We start from the raw sequence: 12,507 nt of genomic DNA, 5'->3' as shown, positions 1-12,507 counted from the left end.
ATGTGAAAATTATTAAAGATCAAATAGGCCTAACAGACATAAATAGAACATTCTATCCAACGACAGCATAATACACACTCTTCTCAAGTGCACATGGAATATTTTCTAAGATAGACCATGTGTTAGGCCTTGAAAGAAGTCTTAGAAAATTCAAGAAGATTTAAATCCTGCCAAGTATGTTTCTGAGCACAATGGCATGAAACTAGAAATCAAGAACACAACCAGTGGATCAAAGAATAAAGTAGGGCTTCCCTGGTGGCACAGTGGTTGAGAGTCCGCCTCCCGATGCAGGGGACCCAGGTTCGTGCCCCGGTCCGGGAGGATCCCACATGCCATGGAGTGGCTGGGCCCGTGGGCCATGGCCGCTGGGCCTGCGCGTCCGGAGCCTGTGCTCCGCAGCAGGAGAGGCCGCAGTGGTGAGAGGCCCGCATATTGAAAAAAAAAAAAAAAAAGAATAAATTAAAGTGGGAATAAAAAATGTTTCTTGAGACAAACAAAAGTAGAAATAAAACATATCAGAATTACGGGATTCAGCAAAATCAGTTCTAAGGTGGGAAGTACATAGCAATAAATGTCTACATCAAGAAGCAAGAAAGATGTCAAATAACTCTACACCTTAGGAAACTGAAAAAAGAACAAACTGAGCCAAAGTTAGCAGAAGAAAACAAATAATAAAGATTAGAGCAGAAATAAATAAAATAGAAATCATAAAATATAAAAAAAAAACTCACCAAAGTAAGAAATGGTTCTTTGAAAAGATAAAAAAAAAAAAAGAAAGAAAAAAATTGACAACCCTTAGCTAGACTAACCAAGGAAGAAAGGAAGAGGAGCCAAATCAATAAAATTATAGATGAAAAAGCAGACATTACAACGGATATCACAGAAATTCAAAGGATAATAAGAGGCCATTATAAACTGTATGCCAAAAAGCTGGACCACCTAAAAGAAATAGAAAAATTCTTAGAAACACTATTAACCAAGACTGAATAAAAAAGAAATAGAAAATCTTAACAGACTAATTACTGGTAAGGAGATTGAATCAGTAATCAAAAATCTCCCAAGGAAAAAAATACCAGGACCAAATGACTTCACTGATGAATTTTACCCAACTTTTAAAGAAGAATTAATGCTGATCCTTCTCAATCTCTTCCAAGAAATTAAATGGGAAGGAAGACTCCCAAACTTGTTTAATGAGGCCAGCATTAAAATCAGAAACGGACACTCCAAATAAGAAAACTACAGGTCAATATCTCTGTTGAATATAGATGCAAAAATTCTCAATATAATAACTGCAAACCAAATTTAGCAGCACAGTAAAGGATCATTCACCATCATTAAATGGAATTTATCCCTGGGATTCAAGACTAGTGCAACATAGATAAATCAATCAGTGTGATACATCACATTAATAGAATAAAAGAAAGAAATTATACATTCATCTCAATAGATGAAGGAAAATCATTCAAGAAAAATTAGCATCCATTTTTGATAAAAATTCTTAACAAATAAGGCATAGAAGATACCTAAGTCAACATTTTAGTGACCATATATGACAAACCCACAGCTAACATCCAATTCAATGGTGAAAGTTTGAATGCTTTTCTTCTAAGGTCATGAATGTGACATCAATGCCCATTCTCACCACTCCTAATCAGCATAGAACTGAAAGTCCTAGTTAGACAAGTAGCTAAGAAAATAAATTAAATGTATCAAACTTGGAAATGAAATATTAAAATTGTCCCCATTTGAAAACAAAATGACTTTATATATAGAAAATCCAAAAACTCTTAGATCTAATAAATGATCACAGTAAAGTTGCAGGATACAAAATTAACACAAAAAAATAAGTAGTGTTTCCATACAACAATATATTCTATATTCAGCAACAATATTTCTGAAAAAGATAAAGAAATTAATCCCTTTTACAATAGCATCAAAACAATAAAATAATTAAGAATATATTTAACCAAGGAGGTGAATGATTCCTATACTGAAAACTACAAGATACTGATGAAAGAAATAGACACAAATAAATGGGAAGATATTATGTGTTTATGATTGGAAGAATTAATAATGTAAAAATTTCAATATTACCAGAAGCACTCTAGAGAGTCAACACAATCCCTATCAAGATTCCAAGGGAAGTTTTTAAAGAAGTACAAAAAAACTCCTAAAATTTATAAGAAAACACAAATGACCATTAAAAGCCAAAGAAATCCTGAGAAAGGAGAGAAAAGCAGGAGGTATCACACTTTCTGATTTCAAGCGATACTAAAAAGCTATAGTCATCAAAATAGTATGGGACTGTCATGAAAACAGACAAATAGACCAATGGAACAGAAATAAACCTAAGTATATTTGGTCAACTAATATTTGCTAAACCAAGAATACTTAATGAACAAAAGAGTGTCTTTTCAATAAATGGTGCTAGGATAATTTGATACTCACATGTAAAAGAATGAAACTGCACCCATTTTTATACCACTCACAGAAATTAGCTCAAAATGGAGTAAAGACTCAAGTAAGACCTGAAACTATGACACTCTTAGGAAAAAAACAGGAATAAAACTTCTTGATGTGGGTCTTGATAAGGTTTTTTTTTTAGATATGACAACTAAAGCACAAGCAACAGATTAAAAAATAAAAAAGTGGGACTACATCAAGCTATTAAAAGCTTCTGCACAGCAAAAGAAACCATCAACAAAATGAAAACACAACCTATGGAATGGGAAAAATATTTGCAAACCATATATCTAATAAGGGGTTAATATCCAAAACAACAACAAAAACTCACACAACTCAGCAAAAATCAAATAACCCAATTCAAAATGGGAAAAGAACCTGAATAGACATTTCTCCAAAGAAGATATGTGAAGGGCCGACAGGCACATGAAAAGATGCTCAACATCACTTTTCATTAGGGAAATGCAAATCAAAACCACAGTAAGATATCACCTCACGCTTGTTAGAATGTTCATCATCAAAAAGACAAGAGATAACAAATGTTGTTATGGATGTGGAAAAGAGGAAACCCTTGTGCACTGTTGTTTGGATTGTAAATTGGTACAACCACTGTGGAAAATAGTATGGACGATCCTCAAAATTTTAAAAATAGAGCTACTATATGATCCAGCAGTTCTACTTCCAGGAATATACCCAAAGGAAGCAAAGACACTAACTCGAGAAGGTATCTCTACCCCCCCCCCCCCGTTTATAGTAACATTATTTACAATAGCCAAGACATGGAAACAACTGAAGAGTCCGTTGATGAATAAATGGATTAAAAAGTTATGATATATAATTTAGTCACAAAAAACAAGGAAATCCTATTATTTGTGACAACATTGATGGACATTGAAGGCATTGTGCTAAGTGAAATAAGTAGTCAGACAGAGAAAGACAAAACTATATAATCTCACTTATATGTGAAATTTAAAAAAGCAAAAATCTCATAGAAAAAAGATTAGACCTGTGGTCACCAGAGGTGGAGTGTGGGGAGAGGGAGAATTTGAAGAAGGTGGTCAAAAGGTAAAACTTCCAGTTATAAGATATTTAAAAAGTACCAAAGATGTATGTACAATGTGATGACTATAGCTAAAACTGCTGTACAGAAAGGTAGTTGAGAGAGTAAACCTTAAGAGTTTTCATCAGAAGAAATTTTCTTCCTTTATTATTTTCTTTCTTTTCTTTTTATTGTACCCATACAAGAAGATGGATGATAGCTGAACCTACTGTGGTGATCATTTCACAATAGGTGTAAATTAAACCACCATGTTGTACATCTTAATCTTATACAATGATGTATATCAATTATTTATCAGTAAAATTGGAAAACAAACACAAACAAAAGAAAGATATGCCTAAGGACAGAAAAAGTAATTAAATTTTCCTTCCTAATAATACGATTTTTTAAAGAGAAAATGCAAGAGAAACTATGGAAATAAAACAATTTAAAATAACCAGAGTTAAGTAAGATTGCTGGATGTACAGTAGTAAACAAAAAATCAACTTTGTAGTAACCAAGAAAAATAAATGAGGTAACTTTAACATTTTGGAAGCCTTAATTACAATTGCAAACAAACTGTAAGATTTTTAGAAATGAATCCAATAAATGAGGTTAAAGAACACTAAAGAAAAATGTATGAAATATTATTTAAGGATATAAAAAATTAAATAAAAGGAGGGGTAGATTATACCCACTGAGGGAAAAACTGTAAAATAGCAGAGTTAAATTCTTTCTAAAATGTATTTAAAATTCAATCAAAATTTTGAGAGCCATTTTTGCCGCATAACTATACAAACAAATTTGTATATTTTCAGGCACCATGAAAGCATAGTTGAAACTATTAAAGAAGAATAAAGAGAATTTAACCCATCAGGTAGTGAAACTTAAAAATAAAAGAGCATATTTTGATACAGAAATACAAAGTAGGCCAATTAAAACTATTGAGCCCAGAACGAAATCACTTCAATATGGGAACTTGAAATATGATAGAAAATAATTTTATAATGAGCAAGAAAATGATAAACTGTATTAAAAAATCTTGAATCCTTGACATACATTAACAATATAAAAATAAATATTATAGAACAGTTTTCCTCAGTTTTTTTTATTAATATTAAAGGATTTTTATATTCAATGTACTACCTTGGATTTTTTTCAGCTGACAGGTAAAATTATCTCATCCAAAGGTTAGAGAGTCACCGTGGATGAAATTTCCAACCTGATTAACATTTATTAACATTTATTAATAGAACTGTTAGACTACTCTTCAAAATATTTGCAAAAAAATCTAAACAGTAGATTACTGCATAATGTGCAAGTATTTCTTTAAAATATACATTCTTTACAATTTTACATTTTATCTTTTCTCCTCTAATGTGATTCAATTTCATTTCTCTCACAGAATTTTATCCCAGTATAATATACTTTATACTTGAAATTATTTTATTAATCTCACCATCATATCTGTACTATAAAGTTATATATGAAAATTGATTTTTATAAAGTCTCTGTAATTGTATATTTCCAAGTTAATAAATAATCTGGATTGATTAATTACCATACTACTACTAAAAGTTGATCAAACTAGAGAAATGTGTTATAAACTTTAATAAATCTTAAACATAAAAATAGAAATATAATTTAACTCTATATGCTTATCTCAATGGGCAGCAATATGATTTATTTCACATTGTGTTCCTGTGCCTCTGAGTGAGTACTACTTGTGCTCGACTAAGACTTCATCATCATTCTTAGAGATAGGCAGTGTATCTATGTTCATGCAAATTAATAAATGAGCAATAAATGAGCAATAAATGAGCAGGTGAGGAGTTTTGTCATTCAATTCTTTTAATTCCTTCTGAGTTATATGACAAAAGTGACACTGTGGTCTATTATCATTCATTACTTTTAGCAAGTGAATACCTGGCAGCTTAATTAGTTCCTTTTTCAATGTTGTTGAAAGCAAAAAACAAAACTAATGATTCAAACAAATACTTTTTTTTCTACATAACCATTTGTAATTTTTTTATAAAATAGGAGCAAAATAATTGACAAAAGAACACCTTGACCTTAACCGAAGACTTATTTGCAAGAGGATTACTTCTAGGAAGCGCATACAATGATGCTGAGGATCTGGAAACACAGTTCTTTTATACTACCTAAGAACCACAGTTTGAACACTGCTTATAGACAGCATCTAAAATGATAGAACTGGGCTAAGAAACTCAAGATGGATACCTTTTTTAAAGTTTTTTTTCTTTTTTTTATCTTTCAAGATACTAATCCAATGTACTGTGTCACACCATTTATATAAATTTTCAAAACACGATACAGTATTACACATAGCCACTGATGACAAATTGTATGGAGTAATCATAGTTCAGGCATACAAAAATGGAGTTGGGCAGCCACTGAGGATCTGATCTAAAACATGTCTCTGTACCACTGAGAACCTGAACTTTCTGTGAACTATCTCTAACCCAAGGACACCAGTCATCTTTAAAACAACTTCTGCTAACTGCAACCTTGTTTCCCAAGGTTGTTCTCCCTTGTAACTATGCAACTCTTTCAGACCCAAACAATCTTTACTTAACAAGTGCCCCTTACTTCTGGCCAACTCCAATTATAATTCTTGATAAACACCTCATATAACAATAACTTTGTGGCTTCTGCCTTGATAAGTTCCCCCTGTTTTGTTGTCTGGCAGAACACAAATACAATTTTATATCATATGTGTGTATATGTATGTATGTGTGTATGTATGGTGTGTAGTTAACAAAAATTTCAGAAATGAAGACCAGATTGAAATAAAAAGTTATTTATTTGGGATTTGTTAGGACTGTAGTCTCAGAGACACAGATGCAAGAAGCTAGGTGGCAGCTAGCAGATGTTGTTTTAAAAATGGCTGGTGTCCTTGTGATTCTGGGGGTGAAACAGCTGGAAGAAGGACCTCGGTCCTTGTCTTATTTGAAGAAAGAATTCAGCAAAGAGACCAAGACTGTGGAATAAAGACAGTGCTTATTAGAAGCAAACTACGTGTGGAAGAGCACATGAGCAAACTCAGAGTGAGATGCATGCAATAGAGGTGGCTGATGCTGCTCACATGGGGGTAGCTTTCCAGGTTGTCTCAGGCCAGTCACCTCTCTTGTGCCCACATTTGGTCTGACTCAGGGTCCTTCCTGAGTGTGTGCATGCATCTCTCAGCCAAGATGGATTCCAGTGCAAAGGTTTCTAGGCAGTTGGCAGGACGTATTATGGGCTGGCATCTCCTTCCTCCTTTGGCCCCCACCCCTAGACTGAGGACCTGTTCTGCACATGTGTCAGGCTGGGAAATTCCCTTGACCACGAGAATGAGTAAGTTGTGGTCATTCTGTCTTTCAGCTAATCAAGGCCCAATGCTCCTGCTGGTACCTTATCTCGAAGTGTCAGCAGAAGACCAGTCGCAGCTGCTCAGCCTGAAGCCTATCTACCTCCTACCTCACTTGGATTCAGCACAATCCACAGAAGAATCAAGTTCTTAGTGGTACAGAGACGTGTTTGAAACCAGATCCTCAGTAGCCACCTGACCCCCATCTTTATGCCTGAACTATGATTACTCCTTTATGATTTCAATCTGCTGTCATATTATACATGAGGTAACATCATACAGATGTGAAAGACAAGGACACCTACAAGTTTCAAAATTTTGATTGCCTATGATGGTGGTTTGGGTGGTTTCTACACTTTCCTTGAATTTATGTTTCTTCTAAAAGGAAATAAAGTCTGAAGAATGGAGAAAGTGAGGAAGGAAAAGACAGGGCTGGACCCAAGGGCAGCTTCCTCATGCATAGGCATTAGGCAGAAGAAAAAGCCACCTCCTTGTTTTGCATTTAATAAGACCATGACCCATGGAGGAATGAGCTCTAAAACAGAAACTTTGCAGCATCCGAGCAAGAAACTCTGACCATGAAAACCATGGAGCATGAACAATAAAAATGCCCAGGTTGCTGATGACCCTGTATGACCTTCCATGTGTGGTGCTCCAGTAGTAAGGGAAAATTTAAGGGAAAACAGCTCTAAGAGAATATGTACAGTGGCTTTAGGAGACAAATGTGCAGGACCTGGAGCTGACGAAACCTGGTGCAATCGAGGCCACACCTCAACCTTCCCCTCAATGAATAGTCCACCCCTAATGAAAAAGACCCCATCCATTCAAAAGGTTAAAAATAAGATAAAAGGGGGATCAAAAAGCCCTGCACATGACCCAGCCTCACAAGGACGCCCAAACTCTTCTTCTTTGAGTGTGTAACTTTTGCTTCTGCCCTAAATAAGATGCTTCATGTTCTCTTTGCTCCTCAGCCCCAGTGTGTGTGTTTGTGTGTTTTCCTTTGTGGTCCTCACCCAAATTATTTTGGATGGGTTGAACAAGAGCCTGGACTTTTGATAAAGCTTTTCTGGTATCAAAAGTACAGAGGGAAGGAAGGATGAAAGGAAGGGAATAAGAACTAAGACACAGAGGAGGGTTGATTTTTAAGTGTCCTCAACAGATAAATTAAAGAATTACATATGGCTTCCTAGGGAAAAAAATGAAGGACACATAAGGAACACATAAGTGTACATTTAAGGTACACTCGACACATGCAAAAAGATAGAAGGCAAAGAAATACTAAATGCTATACTGACCATGAAGAGTAAGCCTAATATTATGTGTCACACTACATTTTCACAGAAATGTAAAAAAGTCAAAGATAATCATAATGAAAAAGAGTATGTCTTGTGTGTTTATTTGCTTAAAGCTTCAACGTCACAGATGACCAAAGAGCTGAAACCTTTCCCATATAAACAAGAATTTAGAATTATCCTACAAAATAGTTACATTGTCTTGTACAATTGCAGTACTATTTACTAATTTTACAATTAAGTGTTATAACAGCATTTTTACCTGCATTTCAAAGCAGTATATTGAATGGTATATGTACAAAACAATCAATTTTACTATAGTCAAAAGTGGATAAGAATTGTACAAAAATATTTTAGTAAGAAAAATGTAGCAGAAGAGTTGGCACACATAAAACTTTGACCTTTGAAATATCCAGAGAGATACTTGAAAACTCATTCCCTTAAGAGTCTCTGAGAAGATGAGTTTGCCTGACTAATTCTTGTTCCCTACTGTGTCTGTGTACTATTAACTATTTTTCCCAGAATAAAAACAGTCATCAGGGTTATTGGTTATGCTAGACTGGAGAAAATAAGGCCATTATAGATACTAACTGTTTCTTTGTAGTTCTGTGAGTAGGAGTGGGTGGAGGTCCAGCTTCAGCTTTTGAGTAGATTGGATTTTTAAGCCTCATTTCATAAGCAGGACAGATTAACCATTCTCATAAATGCTGAAATAAGATTCATAAACATAAATGAAGAGCTGGTTTACAAAATTTCACAGTCTGATCACTCTCCAATTTTACTAAATGGAGAAGAAAGTATAGGCTCAGACTTTGTACTAACTGTAGACAGTGAAATCAAGTGCAGGTGGCTATGAGGGCGGCTTACGTGATCTATTGAGCTGCACATCCTCTCTGGAACTGCATACCGTGTATTTGCTTGAAGAAGTCTCTTGTGTGCTTTTCACCTGCAACTAGCTCATTATATCACAAAACAGAAAAGACAAAACACCTAGAAACTTTGGTTAATAGTTAAGTGAATCTTAGAGAACAGAAAACAGCTCTGATGTTAAACCACTTTTCAGGTTTTATCAGCATTCAGAAGAGACTCTTTCTATTCCTGAAATTCTTTATTATACAATACACTAGAAAGACTGTAACTGGTATGGCACCTCCTGCTCCTTGGGTTTCAAGCCCATATGATATTGAGGTAGCTTCAAAGAAAAAATAACTTCAAATGCATCATGCCTTGACAACTTTCTGTGCATGTTTTCAGGGGCAACAGCCCTGTTAATGTCTCAGGATTATAATTGGGCCACTATTCTATATCTATAATAAAAGTGAAGTGTAACCATGAATTTCATTACTTTGGCCATAATCACAGATTGTTTTATACACATTCTATCTCTAGTAAATTATATCTCAAGGGAAGTGTCTGAAATTAATCTCTGAAATTAATTTCTCCATTATGTAACATCATGTAATGAATGTCAGAAATAATTAGAAAATAAATTAATGATATAATGTTTTAATATATTTATTACATATTTGAGGTTATTCCTTCATCCATTAACTATGCCAGTTGGCTATAAGGGTGAGTATGAGAAAGTCTGCACAGTTGAAGTGGCTGTTGTGTAGTATAAAGCAGTTTTTAGAGCATAGGACAGGTTAAATTCAGGTGGGATGAAGAAGCATTGTCATACCCTTATGTATACTGCTTAGAGTTCTGAGTGGTTATTCCATTTGTGAATATGGCTTGGAAATTACAGAGCACATATTGTTCAGTTGGCTGTCTAGGTTCAGGAAAAAAAATAGGTCAATTAATAAACAATGACACAGAAATATGAGATGTGGTCCAAGGTACAATTGAACTACAAAGTCTATAACTGTCTATGGGATTTAGTCTATAGAGGTGATCACATAAGCAAGGTAGCAGAAAATAATACAGAACAACCTAGTTGAAAATTGAAGCTGGATTTGTAAATTTTGGCAGGAGGGGATTCTACTCTTAGTGTTGGCAGTAGAGGCTACATTGAATTTGCCCTGTCTCTAATAAACAGCAGTTGTACATTCTTGAAAAATAACTACATGAAAATGCTAGAAAGCTAAAACACATGTAGGAACCAAAGGGTTTAGACACTTAAGAGAATGACACTAGGAATAGTGTTTGTATGGGTTTCACCAGATGACACATCCCAGTTCTCTCAGTTGGATTGGCAAGGAGTCATATAAAAAAACAAAACACAAACAAACAAACAAAAAACAGTCTTTTTTATGGCTGAGTAGTATTCCATTGTGTGTATCACATATTCTTTATCCATTAATCTGTTGATGGACACTTAGGTTGCTTCCATATATTGGTAATTATAACTAATGCTGCTATGAACATTAAGGTGCATGTATCTTTTCATATTAGTGTATTTGTTTCTTTTGGACATATACCAAGGAGTGGAATTCCTGGGTCATATGGTAGTTCTATTTTTAGTTTTTTGAGAAACCTCCATACTGCTTTCCACAGTAGCTGCACCAATCTGCATCCCTACCAACAGTGCACAAGAGTTCCCTTTTCTCCACATCCTCCTCTATTCTTGTTATTTGTGTTCTTTTTGATGAGATCAATTCTGACAGATGTGAGTTGATATTTCAGTGTGGTTTTTATTTGGATTTCCCTGGCATTTCCTCTTTTGGAAACAATGTCTATTCAGTTCTTTTGCCAGTTTTCTAATCATGTGGGGTTTTTTTTTGATGTTGAATCATATGAGCTGTTTATATATGTTGGCTATTAATCCCTTACCAATCATATCATTTGCATATTATCATGCTCCCTGACTTCAGACTATAATGTAAAGCTATAGTAATCAAAACAGTACGGTATCGGCACAGAAAGAGGCACATAGATGAATGGAGCAGGATAGAGAGGCCAGAAATAAACCCAGGCACTTATGGTCGATTAACCTATGACAAAGGAGGAAAGAATGTAAAATGAAGAAAAGACAGTCTCTTCAATTAGTGGTGCTGGGAAAACTGGACAGATACATGTAAAAGAATAAAATTAGAATATTCTCCCCACCATATACAAAATGGCTCATACACAGCTCATACAGCTCAACATCAAAAAAGCAAATAACCCAATTAAAAAAATAAAATATAGAATAGGTCAGAGGTTATAAGAATGTAGGGTAGGTACAAAGACGTAACATAAAAAATTTGGGGCAGAATGATGAAACAGTATTTTGATAGTGGTGGTTGCTTTATAACATTATGCATTTTTCAAAACTCATACAAGAAATAAAGTAGATTTACCTGTATGTAAATTACAAAATAAATTTTAAACAGAAAAATATAGCTAGAGAAATTAAAATTGGAATGCTAGGAAACTACATAATTAACCCAGAAGAAGGCGGGAAATGCAGGAACAGAGGGAAAAAAAAGAGGGAGAATTATAGAAACAATTAGCAAAATGATAAACATAAATCCAACATATCAATAAATTAAATATCAATAGACTAGACAGTTCAATTATATTTAAAGATAGCACCACTTGTTGAAGAGATTATCCTTCCCTGTTGTGCATTCTTAACATCTTTGTCAAAGATCAGTTGATCATACAGGTGTGGATTTATTTTTCAGCTCTCTATTTTGCTTCATTCATCAATATGTCTCTCTTCACCAGTACCATAATGATTTATTTTTGTAGCTTTGTGAAATCTAGAAGTATGATGCCTCAAGCGTTGTTCTTCTTGTCAAGATAGTTTTGGCGGTTCAACATTTTTGTGGTTCCATATAAATTTTGGAATCATTTTTCTATTTCTGAAAAATGCTATTGGAATTTTGATAGGAAGTGTATTGAATTTACACATTGCTTTGGGTAGTAGATACATTTTAACCATACAGAGTCTTCCAATCCATGAACATTGGAGGTGTTCCACTTATTTAAGTCCTTAATTTCTTTCATCAGTGTTTTCTGTACATGTCTTTCACTTCTTTAGTTAAGTTTATGCCTAATATTTTATTCTTTTGATTCTATTGTAAATGGGGTTGTAATCCTACTTGCCTTTTCAGGTAGAAAACTAGATAGTCAAATACAAAAGAATGAAATTGGACCCTTATCTCACACCATAGACAAAAACCAACCCAAAATGGATTAAACATTTAAATGTAAGACATGAAACTGTAAAACTCCTAGAAGAAAACTTAGGGGAAAAGCTTCTTGACATTGGTCTTGGAAATGATTTCATGGATAGACATCAAAAGCACAAGCAACAAAAGCAAATTAGACAAATGGTACTACATCAAACTTAAAAGCTTCTCCCAAGAAAAGGATACAATCGACAGAGTTAAAAGGCAATCAAACCAACAAAATAG

Source organism: Aethalodelphis obliquidens, unplaced genomic scaffold (assembly GCF_003676395.1).
Source record: "Aethalodelphis obliquidens isolate GAN/ISIS:26980383/991018 unplaced genomic scaffold, ASM367639v1 scaffold27, whole genome shotgun sequence".
Lineage (NCBI taxonomy): Eukaryota > Metazoa > Chordata > Mammalia > Artiodactyla > Delphinidae > Aethalodelphis > Aethalodelphis obliquidens.
Note: the sequence above shows the minus strand (reverse complement) of the source record.